Source organism: Pteropus medius, unplaced genomic scaffold, assembly GCF_902729225.1.
Source record: "Pteropus medius unplaced genomic scaffold, Ma_sr-lr_union100, whole genome shotgun sequence".
In the NCBI taxonomy this organism is placed as follows: domain Eukaryota; kingdom Metazoa; phylum Chordata; class Mammalia; order Chiroptera; family Pteropodidae; genus Pteropus; species Pteropus medius.
Window position 1 is genome coordinate 6,951,315 of NW_024342474.1, and position 24,157 is coordinate 6,975,471.

The 24,157-nt window shown below is 33.1% G+C and overlaps 1 protein-coding gene across 2 annotated transcripts in view; it reads left to right on the forward strand.

The window, feature by feature from the left end:
• MSRB3 (methionine sulfoxide reductase B3) overlaps positions 1–24,157 on the forward strand; it is a 137,831-nt gene that overhangs the window by 80,170 nt on the left and 33,504 nt on the right. The gene's annotated exons all lie outside the window — the stretch shown is intronic.

The following is a 24,157-nucleotide window of genomic DNA, read 5'->3' on the forward strand; positions in this document are numbered from 1 at the left end:
TAGAAAGTGAATAAACTTATGTTTAGTGCTTGTTGATTATGGGCTTCTTGGAATAGCTGTACTAAGGAAATGGGCTCATAGAACACAGCAACTGAAAGGTATAAGATTTCATGAAAGCAAATTATGGAGGATTAAGAAACCTAATGAGCATGGTTTAGTGTGGAGAGTGGAGGAGAAAGCTCACTATTAAATAGAGCACAAGAGTGTACAAGGTTAGAAGATCCTAAAAGACACGATAATAAAAGGCACAACAGAATATAATTATCCTGAAGGGGGAGAAAAAAAAAACCCAAGGAACAAAAAGCAGCTAATGTCGCTTTTAAGATCTTTAGTTAAAAAGGAACCTATCTACACCAGAGTAAGGAAATCAAAGAATATAATCAGTTAAAGCTTGAGGCAAAAACATAAGAGCAGTGAAAAATAGAGTATGCTGATAATGGTGGTCATGAAGTTGAAGGGAAATGAGGAATTTGAATATACTAGAACTAGAGTTTTGAAAGCTTACTAGTAAATGAGACAATTTGCCTAACATATTGAACCTTTCTCAAAAAATGTTAGTAAGAAAACACGTTCAGATCTTATACAAGTGAGAATATGTTGACAATATATTTTAAAGACTACGAATCAATTTCGTCATTTTAAATTTCTTAATTGTGAAGGTCTCGTAACAATGAAGAACAAGGAAATAAAATATAAATCTCAATAAGAATATTGAAATCTGTCTTCGAGAATGATTCATTAATAGAAATAAGAAAAATATCAACTATGCGTCTATTCATTAGTTCAACAGTTATTTATTAAGTAACGCTACTTGCCAGATGCAGAACTTGTAGCTGTGAACAGGGTAGACACAATTCTTTCTCTCATGGAATTTTACAGCTAGTTGGTCCATTATGCAAATTCATATGGATTTCTTAACATATTTAGCTGAGAAGGGCAATCAAGGTTAATTTAAATTCAGATGGTGACTTAACTCTTGATGTTTAAACTTAAGATAATATAGATTTTGACAAGTTCACCTTTATTTACTTTATTCAAATCATATCATTTTGTTTTCCACTTTGGCTCTTAAGAGAATGACCTAATGCTAGAGGTTCATGTGTAGTTTTTCTGTACCTTTTAATACGGAGTGACATTTCACATTTGATTATCATTAAAAGAGATTAACCTAGAAGAGAATAATGACAAATGTTTGCAAATACTGCTCTCTTCTTCACATTCATTTATTCATTCACTGGATCCTATTCAAGGTTGGCCTGAAAAATCAGACAACCTTCTTTATAAATATCTTACCAGATTGTATAGAAACAAGTAGAGGGGACATGGCCCTTCATCTTCTTTTATGGTCTTTTAAACTAAAGACCAGGAAGCAGTAAGGCCACAGACACTAAGTGCAGAGGTTTTGGATTAGATAGATCTAAATGAAGTCACTCCTTCTTATAATTTTTAATTCGTTTCTTGGATTTCATGTATACCATTAAGTCACATAGTTAAATTTTGTATTTACTTTTTTTCTAATTTAGAATTAAAGCTATGAATTTCCTTCATTAAAGCATTAGCTGAATCCCAGAGAGATCTTTTTTATATTGTATTTTAAATAGTTGCAGTTTTGATTTTTTTTGGATACAATGAGTATTTTAAAAAGTGCTTTTAAATTTCCAATTTTTTCCTTCTACTTTTGTTAGTAATTTTCAGTTTCATTGCTTGGTGGTCAAAGAATGTGGCCTTACTGCTTTCTACTAAGTCTGTTATTCAATATTTATTAAAATTTTATTTTTTTGGCTTAATATATTTTAATTTCTGTAACTCTGCCGTGGGTGATTTGAAAACTACATTCTCTGCAGTGTAAAGGATTTGATGTACATTTATTACATCAACCTGGTTCATGATTTATATCATTATTTATTGGTTTCTAATTTATCTGACAAGAACTATGAGAGATAGTCTGTCCTTTGGTGTTTTTTACCTGAATTCCACCTCTTTAGATATTATCATCCCTGTGTTGTCAGCTCCATGTATTCTGTTTTCTGGTGCTAGCCATCTTGCTTGGGACACACAATGCACTTGTCTTCTTGTAGCAAACATTATTCCAAGGCAGTACTCATGGAAATGAAGGCTGCTCTAAGTAGGAAACTTACATTATTCCAAGTTCATATGTGAAGCAAGAAGTTGTTTTACCATCTGTAAATACCAGTGCTTTCCCCTTTCCCGTAGCCCTTAATGCTACCCCATAGCTTTGTAAAGAAAGAGGCTCTGAGCTATTATATGATACAAACCTTTGTTTTCTCCAATTAGCAATCTTCCCTTCTCCTTTATCTGTCTGATAAATGCAGCTCAGGCATTGCCCCCTCAAATAAATATAGTCTTCCTTAACACCTTCCTAGCAGTTAGTCATCCCTTTCTCTGTGTTGGATGTTGTACTTACATTTATTATGGCATTCATTATCAGTTATAAGTATTTGTGTGGTTCTCTTCTTTCTCTCTAAGTCTGTGAATTTCTGGAAGGCAAGAACCATGTCTTAGTCATCTTTATAGCTTTGGTATCTGATTTGAAATAATGAAGAAACAAAAATTCCATGAAGTTGGGAATCTTCGTTCTGTTCCCCAGTTGTAATAGAAATGCTTAACTAATTACAAAAAAAAATTTTTATTCTCTCTTCAAAGTGTAGAGTTGTTGGGAAGTGGCTACTTGGCAGAGATTGCAGTTTCCAGACTCTTTCCATCTTTGAGGGGACATATGACAGTTCTCCCAGTGGAGTTTATGTAATTTCTGGACGAGTGGGATTAAATATCCAATACACTTTCCCACATCTCTCTTCCTCTTCTGATGCTAACATCAGAGGTGCATGTTGAACATGATGGCATCACAATATAGGACGAGTCTGGTTTCTGGATCATACTTGGAAGAAATCCACTCAGAAGAACCCTCCGTCCAAAAACATCTTCATTAGGTTTCATATAGAGGGAAATAAAGTTTTATTCTAATAAACCACTAGATTTTGCCACTTTTTATTATGGCAGCTAGTGTTATATATCCTGACTCGCCCAGGGCCTAGAATACTCCCTGACAAATAGTTGGTACTCATCGACTGTTGTTGGATAAATGATAAAGTTAATGGCTAGGGATTACATTATCTAACCTGAAGATGATCCTTTAAACTAAGGATCATATAAATATAGCATATTATGTCTACATAATCACCAAGCCTATCAGTGATTGTCAAAATAACTCAGTGTCATAGGACATCTTAAAAAGCAGTGACTTGGAACAACCATAATGTATTCATGCTCATATGTCTGTGGGTTGGTTGGGAGTTGGCTGACATAGGCTGGTCACAGGTTGGGTCCAGATCACTCCATGAATCTTGTCATTGATGATAAAAGAGAAGAGGGCAAGCGCAACTATGCAGGCACATTTCAAGCCTCTGTTTGCATCAGGTCTGCTAGCATCGCATTGGCCAAACAGGTCACATAGCCAAGCTCAAAATAAAGGAGTGGGGAAGAACATTGTCCTTCGAACAGATCACGCAGATGTAAGTGTTCTCTCTTCTCTCTAGTGGGACGAACTGCCAAGTCACATGTTAAAGAGTGTAGGAACAGGAAGGGGAGAAGAATAAGAGCCCATAATCGAATCTACTACATTAGAACATCATGTACTTAGATCAGTTATTTAGTAAAACTATTTCTAGAGTTAGAATGATTATATTTTTAAAGTAGTTCCAGTTCCTTCTTTATAAACACATTATTTGATAACCTAACTTCAGAAATGATATTAATGTCTCGACAGTGATGAAAACATTTATATAATACTTAACCATTTAAAAGCTGCTTTAATAAAACTGACCAAATTTGAGACTCATAAAAATCTTGGTAAGATACACAGGGATATTTATGCCAGCAAATGAATTGAGATGCAGAAAGGCTTAGAGACTTGCTTACGGTCACATAGCGGGTAAATAAATGGCCAATCTGGGATTGGACTAAAGATCTCCAAGTTGCAAACACTCCGTCCTTTTTATTAGATCATGAGCTAGTTATTTTAATGAGCAACTTTTGCTTTTATTTTAATTTTTCTATCATTAGTTTTTTATTTTTCTATAATTACTATATTTAGTAACCATTATATACTATATGAAAGATTTTTCTCAAATTTAACATAATAATATAATTATAAATAAACCTTCCTTGAAAATGCAAAACATAATACAGATTTACATATGATTACAATGTGGCCATTAGTAGGCCATTGAAAAAATTTCTGGCAGTTTTCCAAGGTGTCTTTCTAAAAGATGGCATTAATTGCCTTGGTGAATGTTGTGCTCTACTATCTGGTCTTAAATTTTCAGGCTCAGAAACCTAGATGTTTCAGTATTTCTCAGAGATGGACCTGTATTGACAAACCAAGAAGACTAATGGATGAAGCTAGAATGTCAATGTATTTTTTTATGATGAGAAAGATAATTTTCCATGGCTCGGTATACTTGCATCTTCATGATCAGTGTCTTCTTTCTCTATAAGCAGTCCAGCTATATTACTCACAAAATCACAATAAGAACTCAATTTGCCAAAATAAATCATTCATGTTGGGACCAAAATTTCTTTACTGAAGCATATTACCCCCCAAAAGGCAGACCTACATGGAGAGTCAAATCATAACCCAAAAGTTACTCTGTTCATCCCTGAATAGAACAAAAGGAAACAGACAAATTGAATGTTTAGCTTCATGAGTTTAGGTTAACGTGAGTTATCCATCTCAAAATAGGGATGATCCTGGCCAGTGAGACCTTATATAACTTAATATTCATTAGCTTCAATTCATCCATCCATCCATCCATCCATCCAGCCACTCATCCATGCATGTAAAGTATAGCTTTGCCATTGGGCTTGGAAAACAAACTCTAGGTCCAGTGCCTAAGACTTTGTTTCCAAGTTCTTGGAGCAGGAGAACATATGTAGCAACTTCAGAACTTACAAGTTACTATTTAAATGTTTCTTATTATTGAAGCAAATATTATAATTTTATGGTTTAACATACTACTTGAACACATTAAAATTAAGATATAGAGCAAGGTCAATATATATAGATCGAGATATAGAACACTTTCATTATCCTAGAATGTTCCCTCATATTTTCCTTCAGTCAGTCCCCACTCCCCTGAGGCAACCCTTTTCTGACTTCAAATCACCACTGATTAGATCGGTCTGTTCTTGGACTTCATATAAGTAGAATTATACAGTATGTACTTTTTTGTGTATGTTGTGTCTTTTGCTTTATATGATGTTTTTAAGATTTAATCATGTTATCTGTAAGTACCAGGAGTTATTGCTGAGTAGTTAGGATGCATATTTTGATCCAAATCTGGCTACCATTCACATCGTTGTGGCTTTATATTAATTTTTATATACATATTTGCCTTTTAAATTCTACTATGTGGAAATGTATTCAATGAATTTTTTATCACGATCTGCTTTTTAGTTAGCAATATTCCTTAAAATATTGTCTAGATATGTGCCTTTTACTAATTAATTTATTGGGAAATTTGTTATTCTTTTTAAATTCTAAGCAATGTACTAATATATCTTATTTTTCTAGCCATATGACTTTATATTTTATTCACAATTGCAGAAGAAACTAAATATGTAGAACTTAAAATTGCCAATACTTTCCAGTATATAGGCTAATATATAAAAGAATAAAATTTTCCTCAAAATCCAGTTGTAAAAACATGTTAAATTCGTTTGATGAAGTAGAATTTTTTCCCCAAAAGTGTTCTGTGTAACAATAATATGCATTTTACGTAACCCAATAGTTTTATAAACTGACAGATATAGTCATGTCAGTCATGTCAGTCATGTCAACTTCATAGAACTATACATTTTGATGTTTGGTTAAAACGATATAAATTTTTAAGAATGAATGAATTTAATCTGAATACCGTTTCATCAGTTGGGAAGTTGAATATAACCATGTTCAATTCCACAAATGTTTGTTGATTACACAATCAGGTAAGGCTTTGCACATTGCATTGAGTAAACTATTTCTAAATTATTTTAGAATAATTTAGTGTCTATTGGAAATAACTGTAAAATATATTAGTGTTAGGGTATTCCTACATGATTGTGATAAGTATGAAAGATAGTTGCCTTTCTCTGCTGCCTGTCTGTTTGTTTTTTAGTTAACAAGGCCAAGGGAGGCTTTTTTTTGATTATCTTGTGCTTATGTGCCTACACATACCTAAGAAAACACAATCAAAACTTCTTGGTGGTATGTGTGACAAGAAAGTAATAATAAATGAATATTTTTTCCTAAAGTAGGAAATTATATAAATAAAGATGCATTGTTAGTAGGATTATTTTAAATGTGAAGATATGCAGCTCAATAATAACCAACTTTATTACTTAATAGATACATCTCTATAGATTTGGGGAAAATATTTAAAGGTAGTTTAATTATATTTTTACATATGGTTAACTCCTATTTTGTAACCAGTTTTTTAAAAAGCTAATATTTTATGGTTTTTCAGAATACTTTGTTTTGTAGAAATCCAAAGTATATCATGTCTTAGCTATTATTTTTTTAAATTGCCCTTTAGAAATTCCCCAGTTTGAAAAGTACTTAGATTAATTCTCATCTCTGTCTTATAAACAATTTATAAGAAAGTAGCCCTTTGTATTCTCTCAAAATGCTTCAAATTTGTACATTAGAAATTGAAAAGACACCATGTCTTTTACAAAATGATTGGTAGGAACTTACTTTTTTACTTTATTCTTCTTATTGCTAGATTTAATAATCTTTCTTTTTGGGCATGCTTTTTCAAAAATATTTTTTTCCATTTCATATGAATCCTGATAGAAATGATGTCACCACTCAAGTCATGGGGCTATGTAACAAAAAGTTGAAATCTTCTGTATTTTATTTGCATTTCCCACTAAGAGCCAATAGAATGGTTTCATATAGGATTATCAGAAACAGGAAAGCTATGGTTTAGAAATGTTTTAATCTGTTTCAAATAATTTAGCAGGGCAATCTGGTAAAGTGACATGATTAATGACCAAAGAAGATTAAAATATTTTCAGATTCTGTTTTTAATGACCGTTATCTTAAGTTTCTACTCTAAAATTTATAACTAGTAAAATAGTACAGGGCAAATATATCATTCATAATCCATTGAAGTTGTATTTTACCTTATCAAATGTACTTGCTTTTTAGCCAAAATAGCATAAATTAAAAATAAATTTTAACTAAAACATAGCTTTTATGCTATTTCTTAAATACATTCATTAAAGTGTTAGTATTTATTAGGCTCAGCATAAAAGAGCTAAGATTATTGTTTTCAATTAGGCAGGGTAGCACTTCAGTCAGTATGTAAATTTTAAATTTATTTCTACAACCAGGCAGATCTTCATCATTTGGAAAAAGGCTATTTTAGAATATTTAACTATAAATGTTTTCTATGTGTATAAGTAGGTAGCAAGTATAACTATTAATGTTGGACTTTTGCCCATTAATTTTAGTTGTTCTGCCTTTTTTATCCAGAGATAATGATGTGTATTCAGTCTCTGTCATATTTACCTAGAGGAAATCTTTTTAATCCCTCATTTTTCTCCTTTACTGAGGTTATGTGTAAATACTACATAAAATGGCACATGGAAGAAAGTCTGTTTTGTCTAAAGATAGTATTCATCTTAAACAAATATATCAGTTTGTCTTTGAAAGCGTAATGATATGGGTTTTGTTTGGTGGGAGAGGAGGGAGGATGTATAAGACCAAAGCAAAAATATGTTGCAAGTTATATGAACTGGAATTAAACCCCTTTAAAAATTGGATAAAATTTTCTGATTGTGTCTACTTAAGGGAATCACCCCATCCCACTCCTACACTGTTTCAGTGTTTCTTAACTTCCATCACCACTGGCATACCATTTTTATGAAAACTTGCATTGATTTCTGACAGAAATTTGAGGCTAAACTTTAATCAGATATCTTATAGCACAATTTTCTAGAAAGCCATGTATGTAAATTTATAATTTCATATAGGAAAAGAAATATGTTACCTTATTTTAATTATTTCTAATTTTGAAACCCCACAAAATAGAATAAAATAACTTATTTAACTTTATATACTGCTAATTCTTTAGAGACAGAGGCCCCGTTTAATTCCTTTATTGTATTTATCCCCAGCACTAAGCACAATTAGGTCACAAGTGATGACTGTATAAAGGTTTACTAAGCTAATGCCAAATGAATCAATTTTTAATTGCTTACATTTGCTCACTTACATTTATTAAGAAAATTAATATATTCAGTACTGTTCCTGCCATTTTGTTTTTTCTTTATGATCTGTCCTTGTTTTTTTTTTCCTTTTTTTCCTCTTTAGTTGGATTGATTAAAGTTCTACCCTTTTTTAAAAAGCTTGAAGTGATAAGTTAAACATGCTATTTCTTATCTGTCTACCATTTAATTTTAAGAAACATATTTGACCTTGTAGTTTTCTGTTAATGTTGGGAATTAATTAAAATCTATAACTTCCTTCTACTTCTTCCAATATAAGAAATTTAGTACTTTTAATTTGTCTCAGATCCCTATGACCTTAGGCTACCTCCAACCTGGAATTTTTATAATACTTCTCATTATGCCTCTACTTCTTAGAAATCATTTCTTAAGCATTCGATTAAGTGTTGCAGCCATGTTTAAGTCTACTATTTAGACTTAACTATTTAATTTTACCTCCGTTTATTCATTGCTGTTTACGTCCTGATCTTTCTTAGATCTTTCATTTTGCCGTAGTACTTCCTTGGATATTCTTTCAGAAATGATTCTAGATAGCAAACTCTGAGTTACTATATATATAGATTATTTATTCACACCACTCTTAATATCAAAAATGATTCAAGGCAGAAAACACATCACTGTGCATTTATTCTTCAAGTGTGAAAACTGGCAAAGAGAACTTACATGGTTCTAAGATCTTTGCGTGTGCTTCCATTAAGGGTGGACTTTTTATTTTTCTTTTAAATGCTAAACTTTTTTACAAGTATGATTTGAATTGTTTATAATTCATATGCTAAGAATTCCCTCTTAGAGGAAAAAAATGGAATTTGTTAGTTCTCATACAATTAAAAATATCCACTTCAAAAAATACTTAATAAGGGTCCTTTCTGTGCGACAAATATCCAGTATCGAGGAGGAGCATAATTAATACACTTCTTGGGTAAATATATTAAAATATGCATTTTTCATGTTTAGCTTAAATTTGGCCTTTATAATTTTTGAGTTTTGCTTTAAGAGTACTTTTAAATTACAAACATGAAAAGTAAATTTTAAAGATATATTACTATCATCTCTGATCAAATCAGAGTACAAGTTGCACCACTTTTTAAATGTCGTTATCCATTTTTGGATAATTAGCTAAATTAACAACATGTTGGAGCAATTCAAGGGATGAGGGGATTTCACTTTGTTTTTCTAGTTCATGAAGATTAATGTGGCAAAGACCTTTCATGTCAGTTTTGTTGTAAGGGAAGGAATAGAATTATCTATTATGTAGATATATGTACCTTTCATATAGACTATATTTTGTGATATTTCTCAGCCTTATCTCATTATTTCAACTTATGGGTTTATTTATGTAAAGATATTGTAGAGTTAACGGATGACAGGATTACAGTATAACATCAGTATCTTACTTTGAAGGCATACAGGGAGTTAAGTTTGGTACGACAAAGAATATAGTTTGAGAATAAAGGGCAATGAACAAAGGGAAATAAGGGGGAATTTAGCAATGCTAATAAGTGAAAATAAAAGTAAAGAATCTGCACATTTTTAGGACTTTTGAGTTTTACTGTGAAATAGCCTTCCAGAAAAATTGTGCCAATTTATACTCTCACCAGCTATATGCATTATTTATTTATTTTTTTTCTGGACACACTGACAAACTCTGAGTACTACTATCCTCTTATTTTCTTTACCAATCTGATAGGTGAAAAGTAGAATCTCATTGTTTTAATTTGCATTTTTAATGATGAGAGAGATTTAACATTTCCTTTCTATGTGTTATTGATCAGTTATAATCCTTTTGTGAATTGCTTGTTAACTTTTTGTTTGTTCAGTTTTTTGGCAAGGCTAGGAGCAAGAGCAGGGCTTGAGACAGACTGTCATTTGGATCCTGGCCTTATCTTTTTTAAGCACTATGTATTTTGGGGCAAGTAATATAATCTCTCTGAGCCTAGTTTCCTCATTTGTAAAATAGGAATACTAATAATTATCATACCTATCTACCTTGATGTTGTGAGAACTAAATAAAATAATGTATAGTTAAAGCACTTAGTAAAGTGCTTGGTACATATTGGTGATGCTGCCGCTGATAAAAAATATGATAATGAGTAAATATTTTCTCAGTTGATTGTGTGATATTTAACTTAATTTTTTTCTTGCAGAAATTTAAAAAAAATTGCTAGTAGCATGTCAGTCTCTTATAATATTTACTTTGAGATTGTCTTAAGAAAATTGTTCTTCACACCCAATATTGTAAAAATATGAAGGAAATATTTTTTAATGTTACTGAGTCATAAATGGAATTGATGCAGGACAGGGCAAATTTAACCTGAGTAGGGAGTAGACCAAGGCCTGCACCAAAAGAAGAGGGTCTTTTGACAGAGTGTAGAAAGAATTCAATGCACAGGCCAAAGTTGGAGTCAGAAGGAAAGTTTATTAGAAAAGGGGTAACACTCCACAGACAGAGTATAGTCTCCTCTCAGAGGCAGAGAGTGAGAGGGACCCTGAGTGCTCAGGGAATTCAGTTTATATATCATTCTTTATTTCCCATTTCCTTTGATATGGATGTACAGTGAGGAAGAGAAAGAATATGTAGCCTGAAAGGCCTGCTGGTAGTTCCCAGTCTTTACTCCATAGGTTCCCCATGGATTTTAGCCATAGGGAATGAACAATTTTATTTGTGTAGGGTGTCGCTTAAAGACTCTTTTGTTCCCGTTCCCCCTCCATAGGTGTGGGGGAATGGGTTGTTAGCAATCCCAGCAGAAACTTTGCTTTGTTTTGAAGGTGTCCTCCTGGCCTGGCTGCAGGACTGATCAGCATACTGCAGTCTCTGAATGTAGCTTGATTAACACTTGAATTCTCTTGCCTCCTCCCTACATTAGAATTATTAATTTTAATGACTCAGACTAAGGAAGTGGGCTGATAGTTTTTTTTATTATTATTATTTCGTTGCATTTACTCTTTCAAAAACATTCAGAAAACAATAGTTCACATATTTAACAGGTTATTTTTCAAAAATTTTTTTAAACTTCAACAACACATTCCCCTGGATTATTTTTACATTTAAGAAGATTCTCTGCTATTTTATACAATGCTTTGGTGTCCACTAGAAAATGGATCTGTCCTTGGGCCAATGAATTAGAAAATCTCCCTTTAACTGATTGACTTCTGGGTCAAGGCAAGTACACAGGCCTGGGAGTGAGAGAAGGATGAGCTGGAGTTTAGCTCCCCCTTGTCTCTTCCACCAGGTTTTTTTTTTTGCACTGCCCAGATTGCTACATGTTATGAGACGGTCCTATGTGTCAGTGTTATCACAAGATGACTTTTGAAATAAGATTAATTTGGGGAAATTAATCATTAATTTATCTAAGTCTACCTGCATAATTCAACCAAATTAAGCAAGCTTTTGTACAGGTATTTTTATAAAAGAAAAGAAAAAGCCTTTTTGTTTGAGTATTGTGAGCAAAGAGTAAGAGAGCACTAACACCAATCATACAGCCTCTATTCTGTTCATGTGCTCTTAAGGGTTGATTTCTTCCTCAGAGTAAATAGCTATGTTAATGACCCATCTGAGGCCATATATTCTTGAATGTTTTTCTTGTTATGGGAAAATTGATCAGTACTATGTTGAGTCTCCAGCAAAATGTGCTTTGCCGAAGTCTCGCCCTCTAACTCTACTTAACCATCCTATAGTGCTCCTCTCTCTTACCCCTATATTTCTTTATAGCTTATTACTCATGATTTTTTTACTAGCCTTGTAGCCATTTTTGCTATGTTCCTTAGAGCTCTCGTTCCATTGTAAATACATTCTTTTCTATCCTCAAATCTCTTCTCAAAATGTTTACTTGCTTGGAGATTTCTCTCCCAAGGTCCATTCTATAACTGAAATTATCCCCACACCAAGAGGTAATGGTAGTTATTTCAGAGTGGCAAGATTATAGGTGATTATATTATCTTCCTTAAATGTTTCTTTAAAAAATGTAGTTTAATTTACATGTACATATAATCAGAAAAGGAAAGGAGTGTATATATACACATATGTGTGTGTATATGTGTGCACATATATATATATAAAGAGACACCTAGCATTCCCCATCCCTGCTTTATCTCTGCCTCTAACAAAGAATAGAGGTTTTTGTAAACAGGTGTTTATATATCTATACATTTCAGTGTGTTCCAGTTATTCCTTGTTTACTTTCATGAAACATCGGAGTACATTATGAAAAGGATAGGGAAAATGATTTTGCCATCAAGTGTTTAAACAATGATAGGAACGTGTTGAACTATACACAATGTTATAAGGAGGGAGGAGAGGAACTCCAGTGAAAGATGTGTGGAAGCATTAAAGGAGAAGTAAAAACCAACTGGAAAAAGAGGAACCAGATCACCTCAAGCTAAAATAGGCAGTAGGTACACTTTGGTGTTGGGTAGGTTGTCCTGTAATAATTTCACTGATTATTATGACTGAAAGCCAAAACGTCATTTAGTTAAAAGTAAGGATGGCTTGGCTTCTTTTCCCCCAAATGAGAAAAAGCAACTAGTGATGGTAGTGTATTTCTCTTAAGAGGCTAGAAGCAGCATATGGTTAAACAGAAATGTTCATGATACACAGGCTTCTAGCTGGGAGACTTTTAATTTGTGATGTTACATATGTAGATTAAAACTTATTGTGGATCCCCTGGCTCTGTCCTTTGCTCAGAATTCATATTCATACAAGTGATATTGTCCTATCAAACACTGGCTAGAAGAATATAATATACAGAACATTCTCAAAGAGATGAATAGGTTGTTTGTTAAAAGTTCATTTGTAGGTTGGCTTTTTTAAATGTAGCATGCATTTAACTATAGACATAGCATAATAGACAAATTAGATTTTCACCAAACACGTTTAACCAATGATGTCTTTGAGATTATATAACATTTTTAGTGAAAAATTTATTCAGAATTTCAGGTGGAGATGTCAAGAGTCGACTTCCCATTCCACTATTTTATTTATTTATTTATTTACTCACTTATTTATTTGTTTACTTATTTATTTGTTTATTTATTTATTTTTAATGATTCCCTCAGCTCTCAGCTCCTACAGGAGTTTTGAGCAGTTTTTTTTATAGACGATTAGGTACAAGGTTTGCCCAAGCTAGTCAGTAACAACAGAGGAATGAAAATAAATGCTTTTGGAGCTGTGGAAATGGAGGAAGCATGAAGACAAGGTCCTGGGAAAGTTATCAGCATAAGTGTGAAGTGATATGGGATCATGAAAAGTTGAGCCAGGTGCTAAAATAAGATAGAAGAGTATTCTAAGAATCTGCAGATGGAGGGAGGAAGAGGATAATTGAAGATTTTAAAAGTAGTATTTCTTTAATGATGAAGCTCTACAAAGCCTGCCTAATTTTCCAGCCACAGTAGTTCTGTTACCTATACCTGGAGTTATTTATTTACACTCACTTTAAGCCCTACCTTAGCTCTGGTTGCCAGGTCCAATTTCATTTAGAGTAGTTTTTCTCAATCTTAGCCACACAACTTTTAAAAAACACAAGTGCCTGGGCCCATCCTAGACTAATTAACTCAAAATCTTTGCAGTTGGTGCCCAGGCATTGGTATGATTGTAAAAGCTTCTCAGGTGATTCTGATGTGGCTCTAGAGTGGGGAACGGCTGCTTTGAGTCAGAAACAAATTACACAGGTAGAAACAGTGGATATCTGTTTTATTCACCACTATGCATCCAGCATAGTGCTTGACTCTTAACAGAACCTCAATATTTGCTTAAATGAAAGAATGAATCAATGAATAAAGAATGAGTGGATTTAATTAGCTCTAATTCCACATATTATGGTTCAGCTTTAGGTCGCATTTGTGGCTAGTTTCTTTCTGGTCTTGTCTCAATTCAGACAACCGATTTTCTGTCTTATTCCTAAGAAACTTTTTTTGCTATCTCAATTCATGTCTTCTCCCTTGGTTCCTGTTTCTCAGTCCTTGTTGTCAGAAATCTGTCAAGAACTGTGACCTTCTCAAGTCAGACTTACGTTCTAAGACCCAGAACATTGCCCTTGAATCTCAGCCAAACAGCCGAGGGCCTGTTAGTTTGTCTGACATCTTGAATTGTTCAGTCCCACATCTCCCAGGTTCCCCCTCAACATATGTATTCCCTTCCAGGGCAAACTCCCTCTTGCTCTGGAACTAGTTGTAGTTTGTAAATGCACAGAAAGTTATTTTATTAGGTAAGACTTGTCAGTTATATTATTCATATCATTTTTTTCTTCTCTAGTTTTTGTTTATCTTATTTTTTGTTTTGAAAGATGTGCATTAACAGCTCCCACAATAATTGATGATTATCGAGTTTCTTTGTATTTTAATAGTTTGCTGCTTTGGTAGTGCATAAAAATTTATGAATGTTATTTTTGAGAATTACTACTTTTTCATTAAAAATATCCCTTTTTTTATCCTAGTTAATGGTTTTAGAATTGAACTCTTTTTTGTTTTTGTTTTTAGTCTGATAGTAACAGTATCATCCCCATTGATATTGAAATAATACCCCAGAGGTATTATTTCTTCCTTAAATGTTTGATAGATTCACCAGCGAACCCATTTAGGCCTGGTGCTTTCTGTTTTGGAAGGTCGTTAATTATTGATTTAATTTCTTTAATAGAGATTATCTATTTCTCCTTGTGTGAGTTTTGGTAGATTGGGTCTTTCAAGGAATTGGTCTGTTTCACATAGGTTATCAAATTTTGGAGCATGAAGTAATTTATAATATTACTTTATTATCCTGTTAATGTCCATGGGATCAGTAGTGATGGCCTCTCTTTCATTCTCAATATTAGTAATTTGTTATTCTCTCTATTTTTCTTAGTTAACCTGGCTAGAGGTTTATAAACTTTACTGATTTTTTTTTAAAAAACATTTTGGCTTTTTGATTTTCTGCATTGATTTCCTATCTTCAATTTCATTTGTTTCTGCTCTAATTTTTATTATTTCTCCTCTTCTGCTTATACTGGATTTAATTTGCTCTTTTTCTCTGATCTTAATTTACTAAAATGGACACTTAGACTATAAATTTTAGTTATTTCTTCTTTTCTAATATATGCATTCAAAGCTATAAATTTCCCTTTAGGCACTGCTTCTGCTTCATCCCATAAATTCTGATAAGTTGTGCTTTCACTCTCATTTAGTTAAAAATATTAAAAAATTTCTCTTGAAACTTCTTATTTGAATCGTGTTATTCAAGTATTTTGGGGGTTTACAGCTCTCTTTCTTGCATTACTTTCTAGCTTAATTCCATATATTCTGAAAGCATACTTTGCATAATTTTTCTCTTTTAAATTTGTTAAGGTGTGTCCTATGGTCTAGATCTAGGTAAATGTTCTATGTAACTTATTGTTGGACAAAGTATTCTATAAATAACTAGATCTAGTTGATTGATGGTGTTGCTCAGTTCAACTGTGTCCTCGTTGATTTTCTACCTGCTGAAATTGTCAATTACTGATTGAAGGGTGTTGAAATTTCCAGCTATAGTCTATGGCCATGCCACCCTGAACAAGCTCTACCCGGTCTGAGTCTGATCTCGGAAGCTAAGCAGGGTTGAGCCTGATTAGTACTTGAATGGGAGAACACCTAGGAAGACGAGGTGCTGTAGATGTAAAAAATAAAAAATAAGGGATTGTAAGCTGACAAGGTCCTTGCAATCTGTGAGGTCAACCAAGGATTACCTCACCTAAAAAAAGAAAAGAAAAAGAAATTTCTAACCATAATAATGGATTTGCCTATTTTTCCTTAAAATGCTATCAGTTTTTGCCTCATGTATTTTGATGCTCTTATTAGGAGCTTGCACATTAAGAATTACTGTGCCTTCTTAGAGAATTGACCCATTTATCATTCTGTAATGCCCCTCTTTATCCCTGATAATTTTTTTTCTCTGAAGTCTGACTTGCTAAAATTAATATAGCTACTTTGGCTTTTTTTTTTTATTAATAGCATGATATATCTTTCTCTGTTCTTTTACTTTTAATATATCTGTCTTTATATTTAAAGTGAATTTCTCAGAAAAAAATAGAAATAGAAAAGATCAACAAAACTAAGAGATGGTGTTTTGAAAATATAACTAAATTGACAAACATTTAGCTAGACCAAGAAAAAAGAGAGCAGACCTAAATAAATAAAATCAGAAATAAAAGAGGAGACATTACAATTGACACCACAGATATACAAAGGCTAATAAGAGACTACTGTGAATAATTATATACCAACAGATTGGATAACCTAGAAGAAATAGACAAATTCCTAGAAATTTATAACCTATCAAGACTGAATCATGAATAGAAAATTTGAACAGATCAATGAAAGTAAAGAGATTAAAACAGTAATCAAAAACCTCTCAACAATGAAGGTCCCAGGCACAGATGATTTCACTGACAAATTCTTCGAAACATTTAAAAAATTAATAACTATTCTTCTCAAACTCTTCTGAAAAGTTGAAGAGGAGGGAATACTCCCAAACTCATTTTACAAGAACAGTGCTACCCTAATACCAAAGCTAGACAAGGGCACTACAAGAAAAGAAAACTACAGACCAATATTCTTGATGAATATAGAAGCAAAAATTCTCAGCAAAATACTTGCAAACCAAATTCAACAGAACATTAAAAGGATCATATACCAGTTCCAATTTTCACTGATTCCTGGGATGTAAGGATTTTGACATAAACAATTCATTAAATATGATATACAACATTAACAATAAAGGATAAAAAAATCATATGATCATCTCAATAGATGCAGAAAAAGTATTGGTTAAAATTCAACATCCTTTCATGATAAAAATTTTCCATAAATTGGGTGTAGAAGGAATGTATTTCAACACAGGAAGGCCATCTATGACAAATCCACAGGTAATGTCATACTCAGTGGTGAAGGGTTGAATGCTTTCCTGCCAATGTCAGGAACAAGAAAAGTGTGCCCATCCTTACCACTCTTATTCAACATTGTGCTGGAAGTCATAGCCAGAGTCATAGGCAAGAAAAAGAAAGAAAAGGCATCTAAATTGGAAAAGAAGAAATAAAACGATACTTGTTTGCAGATGACATGATCTTAAAAATAGAAAACTCTACGGACTCCACTAAAAAACTGATAGAACTAATAAGCAAATTCAGTAAAGTTACAGAATACAAAATCAACATATAAAAATCAGTTGCATTGCTATACTTAGCAATGGACTATCTGAAAAAAAAGTAAAACAAACTTATTTACAATAGCATCAAAAATAATAAAATAGTTAGGAATAAATTTAACCAAGGAGGTGAAAGATCTGTATAATGAAAACTATAAGACACCGATAAAAGAAGTTGAGGAAGACACAAATAAATGGAAAGATATCCTATGGTCATATATGTGTATATATATGATATGTTATATATATGTGTGTTTTTATATATATAATGGAATATTCATCCATTTTCTCATGGATGAATAATATTCCATTATGTATACATATTATTCATCCATGAGAAAGAAGGAAATCCTGCCATCTTCAACAACATGGATGAACTTAAAGGACATTATTCTAAGTGAAATTAGAGAAAATCGAATACTGTATGATCTTACTTATATGTGGAATCTAAAAAGAAAAATCAAACTCATAGAAACAGTAAAATGGTGTTACCAGGTTCTAGAATGTGGGGGAGATGGAGAGATGTTGGTCAGAGGGTACAAGCCTTCAGGTATAAGGTGGATAAGCTCTGGGGATCTAATTTTTTTTTTTTTTTAAGAAAGATAATACAGAAAATGTATTTCTTTTTTTAAATTAAATTTATTGGAGTGACATTGGTTAATAAAATTATATAGGTTTTAAGTGTACAATTCAATACTACATCATTTGCGTATTGCATTGTGTGTTCACCACCCAAAGTCAAATCTCCTTTTGTCACTGTATATTTGACCCCTTTTACCCTTATCTACCTCCTCCCTACTCCCTTTCACTCTCGTAACCACTAAACTATTGTCTGTGTCTGAGTTTTTGTTTGTCTTTCTCAGTCCTGTATTGCTTTCAGTTTTATATACCACATATGAGTGAAATCATATAGTTCTAAACTTTTTCTGTCTGACTTATTTTGCTTAGTATAACTATCTCAAGATCCATCTATATTGTTGCAAGTAGCAGTATTTCATCTTTTCATATGGCTAAATAATATTCCATTGTATAATATTCCATTGCATATACATACCACAACTTCTTTATACAATCATCTATCAAAGGACACTTCAGTTGTTTCCATGTCTTGGCCAACATAGTCAAAATGGTCATATTACCCAAAGAAACTTATAGATTTAATGCAATCCCCATCAAAATTCCAATAAAACCAAAAAGCTATCAGATTTATATGGAGTCACAAAAAAATGTGTTTTCAAAAGAATTTCTCTTAGCTCTACTCTTGCATATAATTCTGCTTTTAAAAATAATCTTAACAAAACTTCAAGAACCATACAAACTCAGCTTGATTTTCATGGGTTTAGAAAAATAAACCTCTGTTGACCAGAAGAAAAAATGTGGGCAAAGGATCTGTATAGACGTTTCTCCAAGAAAGATATACAAATAGCTAATATGCACGTTTGAAAAATCAAAACATTAGCCATTTGGAAAATGCAAGTGAAAACCACAATGAGATACCACTTCTCACCCAATTGGATGATTATAATAAAAAAGACAGACAATAATAAATGCTGGCAAGGAGGTAAAAACTGAAACCCTTATGCATTTCTGGAAGGGATGTAAAATGGTACAGACACTTTGGAAAACAGTTTGTCAGTATTTCAAACGTTAAACATAGAGTTAGCCTATGACCCTGCTGGCATATACCACTTGTAGAATATAACCAAGAAAATTAAGTATGTCCACATAAAAAGTTGTACACAGATATTAACAGCAGCATTGTTTATAATAAGCAAAAATGGGAACAGTCCAAATGTCCATCAACTAATGAGTGATAAAATATGGTATATCCAGTTAATGGAATATTATCCATAAAAAATGAAATACTAATGCATGCTATAACCTAATGAATCTTGGAAACATTATCTTGTGTAAAAAAAAAAGTCAGTAATAAAAGAGGACATATTACATGATTCCATTGATATGAATTATCCAGAATAGACAAACAGAGACACAAAATAGATTAGTGTTCGCCTAGGGCTGGGGGATTTGGGGATAAATAGGGAGTGATTGCTAATGGGTACAGGTATGTATATAATTACATATATAATTTTAACATATATGCAATACATAGTGTATATATATAATACATATGATTTTTTCTTTTTTCCTTTCACCTTGCAGTTTTGTTGCCATAATTGCAAATTATGGTTTGAGATTATTAGTAATTTTTTTCTTACAAAATGCCTCATTTATTTATAAAATTCTTATTATATGTTACATTATACTTCAAACCTTATTATCAGCAGTTACATACATTTATCGTTAACATAACTTTGTTTTATTTGTCACAGATATTTTTTAGACAGTAAGTCTTCCCCTACCTTGTTCTTTATTTTCTAATTTTTAAAGAACAGAATATTTAGAACTAGAACAGGGATGGTATAATTTGACTGTTCCCATCTCTTGAATGAGTACTTTAAAAGCTCTGGTAGTTATTGCCAAGTTACTTTCCAGTAAATTTGTGCTGATTTAACTTCCATGTAGATTTTGTGGGTGTTTTCTCCATGCTCTCTTTTTTTAAAACTGAATATTTTCATACTGTTTAATATCCGACAATGTGTGTCATATTTGAAACCTAGTATCTCATCACTGTTTTAATTTGCATTTCTTTGATTATTAATGAGTTTAAATTTTAAATATAATTATTGAACATTTATGTTATTTCTTTTGTGTATTGCTAGTTTATGTCATTTGCCTCTTTTTCTATTGGGGTATTTATATATTTTACTGCTTTGTAAATCCTCTTTATATTTTGAGGATATCATCATCTATGTTACAAATAATTTACCCAGCTAATATTTTATTAGGTTTATTTGTGCTGTCAGGTTGGCACCAGATCAACAGCAAGAATTTCTTTAGGGAGATGGTTGAGAGCGTGTACTCTGGATTCTAATCAGAGCTCAGCCATTTGTTCATTGTATCATCTTGAAATTTACTTTATTTCTTTTAACTCCTGCTGAAACTGATATAAAACAATAGTGCCAACTTCATGGGATTGTTGACAGGAGTAAATGACTTAAAGGCCTTAGCATAATACCTGTTGTTATGTAGTAAACACACAGTCATTTCTGGCTATTACTATTTGTGTTCTTAGCAGATGAGTTTAGCTCATCTTTTTAATAGACAAGCTAAGCAGAGATAAAGAGAATGATGTGAAATGAATGAGTGTATGAATTATATTTGCTGTTCTGTCTGGCTTCTTCCCATTAACCTTTCCCCCAGGGGAAACTTGCTGGAGACCTTTTTACACTTTGGAATTCGGGTCTTATTTATCAGAACTAAACATGTAGACCTCCCTTCCCTCTTATGAAGTAGCATATTTGATATACAATATTGTCCTTATTTTGTTTCAACTTGAGAATCTGTTGGATACTCATCGTGTAAGTTATCAATTAAGTGTATTTTTCAAATAAAGCTCAGCAAAATAGAGTACTGTTTTCAGATAGTGTAATCTTCATTAAGTTTGTTTTTCCTACTTTCATAATAATGACAGTTATACAACTAAAAGATGTATCACGTGAACAAAAGGGTGGGTGTTCCTAGCTCTGAATATGTCATGGAAACTTTAATTCTTTTTGATTAGTGACATTTTTCTCTCTCAGAAGCTTGGAGGAATGGGAACATGAGATTTCTATGGGAAAGTCTTAACTTGTGTTATTTCTTTTTATATAAGTTATATGTATCTGTTTATTCTGTGGTTGAATATAATGTCCTTTCTATGGTCTCTGGTACAACCTTTGTACATATGCTACCAATTATACTCAGAGCTCCTTCTTAAACCCCACATGTACAAATGAATGCAAACTTTGTACTCTTTTACCTTTGAAAAATTTGTAATGATCACCATATCTTTTTGACCATTAGGTGGGCAAATGCTTAAATTCTCACAAAATTCCCTTTATAAAGCCATTTTTAGTTTTCAGATATTCAATCATAGGTGCCTTTTTTAGAAAGACAAAAAGTATGTTATTGATGAAAGAGAAGAAAGAATCATTATTGTATTGCTACTCCATAATTTATTGATGCAGTTATTGTGAACTAGATTATTTGTAGTACATTTATATATTTTATGTTTATAGATTTATATTTAGTGTTTACTAAATACATAATACATGTAATATGTAATAATTTATGTACATATGTGTGTATAAAACAGATGATGTGATTTTTCATGATTTGATTTTATAGGAACAGAATGCTAGCACTTGAGAAAAGAACATTAAAGAGGATGTAGTCTACTCTCATTTCACAAATGATACCAGCTTAGAGAGGCAGCACATGGATTACCCAGGGTCTCACGTGGGAGAACCTAGTCAGGAATTCAGAGCTGTGCTCATGATACCATTACTCTAGTCACATTTTCACTTTATTCCAAATCCTTTTTATTTAATTTTATTTTATTCTTAATATCACAGTTTTTATTATTATTTTGCATGGTTAAGCCCATTTCAGTTATTCCTAGTCAGTAACTTGGCAGATTTTCTTTAAACAAGAGGCATATTAGGCAGCAGGCTTATGACAAACCGCTAAAGCTACTGAAAAAAATATTGACAAGTTTGCTCTCATTGAAAATGTTCAAGAACAGCCACCCTAGGACCTACAACATGTTAGTATATTCCCATCTCGAAGTCCCAGTAGAAGAATAAGTGGTTACTTTCTTTTGCCTTCACCTCTGTCCTTCATTTTGCCTATTGTGGGCTTTGAAATTATATGCCGTGTTCAAAGATTTCTTAGTAGTTCAAGACCATTGTAATTAACTGGATAGGCTTAATAGTTAGGATTGAAAATGATGTTTCAATGGCTGTGCCTTCTCACAAAACAGCATATTAAAAGTACAGCTAGCTCTGTCTCATTGCATAGATTCTGGTATCCCTTAATAATATTAATTTTTTTTCCCTACTCCTTGTGAGGTATTCAGTGCTCTGTTTTTGGTAAGTAGTACTTGACAGTTTCCCATGTATGTATTAACAATATCCCTTAAAATTGCTAAAATGCCCTCTTTCCTACCTTCTAATCAAGGTACATTTTTTTCAAATATCAGATCCTTCCTTCCTTCCTTCCTTCCTTCCTTCCTTCCTTCCTTCCTTCCTTCCTTCCTTCCTTCCTTCCTTCCTTCCTTTTCCTCCCTCCTCCACTCCTCCCTCTTCCTCTCCTCCTTCTTAAACACCAGTTCAACTCATGTTCTTATGGGCTGGACACTAAGTATATGTGGTACAACATAGACTCAGGTCATGCCCTGAATGAACGAGTTTTTAAAATAAGATTTCAAAGATAAGGTATAAGCAAATCTGATCACATCACCCCTCTGCCTAGAGTTTTTCAATGGCTTCTGATTGGTACAGGATGAAATCTCTCTTCCTCTGCATGGCATGGAAGGGCTTTCGTGATCTGGGCCCCTTGCTGCCCAAGTTCAAGGCATACTCACATAATATAAGAGATCAAGCAAGGCCTTTGACTTTAAGTCTCAATTGAGAATGAGTAGGAGTGAGCTAGGCAAGGGAGTGGGTAGTCTGAATGAGAATAGTCCTAAGCAATGGAATGAGACTAAGTGAATGTCTTGAGGCCAGAGACAGCATAGCAACTCCTGTTGTCTTTCGTACGCTGGGTTCCTCATCTGAACCATAGACCACGGAAAATGATTTGGGTAACTATTTTCTCAGTTTCCCTAATGATGATACATAGCGAGTACCATTCTAGGTGCTTCTAACGGATGCCTTATGTTAGGCCCTGCATCAGAGCTTTCAAGCTTAATTCTCTCTGGGAACTCTGGTTGAGAAAACTGTGAGTATGGAAGATTACAACTGGCAGGTCATGAATCCATAGGGCTCTCCACCAAGTTGGAGATTATATTATTATCTCATTTCATCTCCAGTCTGTTTAGCAATCCAGGAAATTCAGTGACAGGTGCCTGGTGTTTTTAACCTGTTAGATTTTTTTGCCAACTCAGTGCCTGAAGCTACAGCCATACCCTACACTTCACTAATTTTCCTGTGCTTGGCCTGGTAGGACTTCCAATCCTCTTGCTCCTACTTTTTGGCCCTGCATACATGATGTCTTACCGTTCACCTTAATGCATTTTAGATCACACTATTTCTACTAGTACTGGAGGTAGAGAATTTGGGCCCAGATGAAGAGAAATGTCCATATACCCAAGAAACAGAATTCCTTGCTTAGTGGCAGCATTCTGCCTCTAAATCCTGCCTGTATTTGGGAGAGAGAATGTCTGAGTCTGTTAAATACCCAAAAGAGAAGGAAAAACTTCCTATCCAGTGAACGACTTAGTCCCCGTAGATAAAATTTCTTAAAATAGACACTAGTATCTAGAACTTCCTGTCAAGGCTGCTCTGTGGGTGAATGCCATAGCATATGATTAACAAAACTATCCAGAGACAAGATGGATGTTCGGCAAAATTTGAGCGTTTCCTACCATTGAGTCCCTCTTCCTCTCTATGGTACCTGTTTATTGTGAAACTCTATTGCTGTCCCTCTGCTACCTGCCCATAATATGATTTCTAAATCACCTAAATCAGTTATCGGAATTGTTTTTCTAAAATGCAAATCTGACCATATCACCCCTCTGCCAAGAATTTTTCCTATTGGTCATAGGATGAAATCTTTCTCCCTTTGCATGGCGAGGAAGGACTTCGATGACCTGGATCCCTCTCTGTCCAAGGTTAA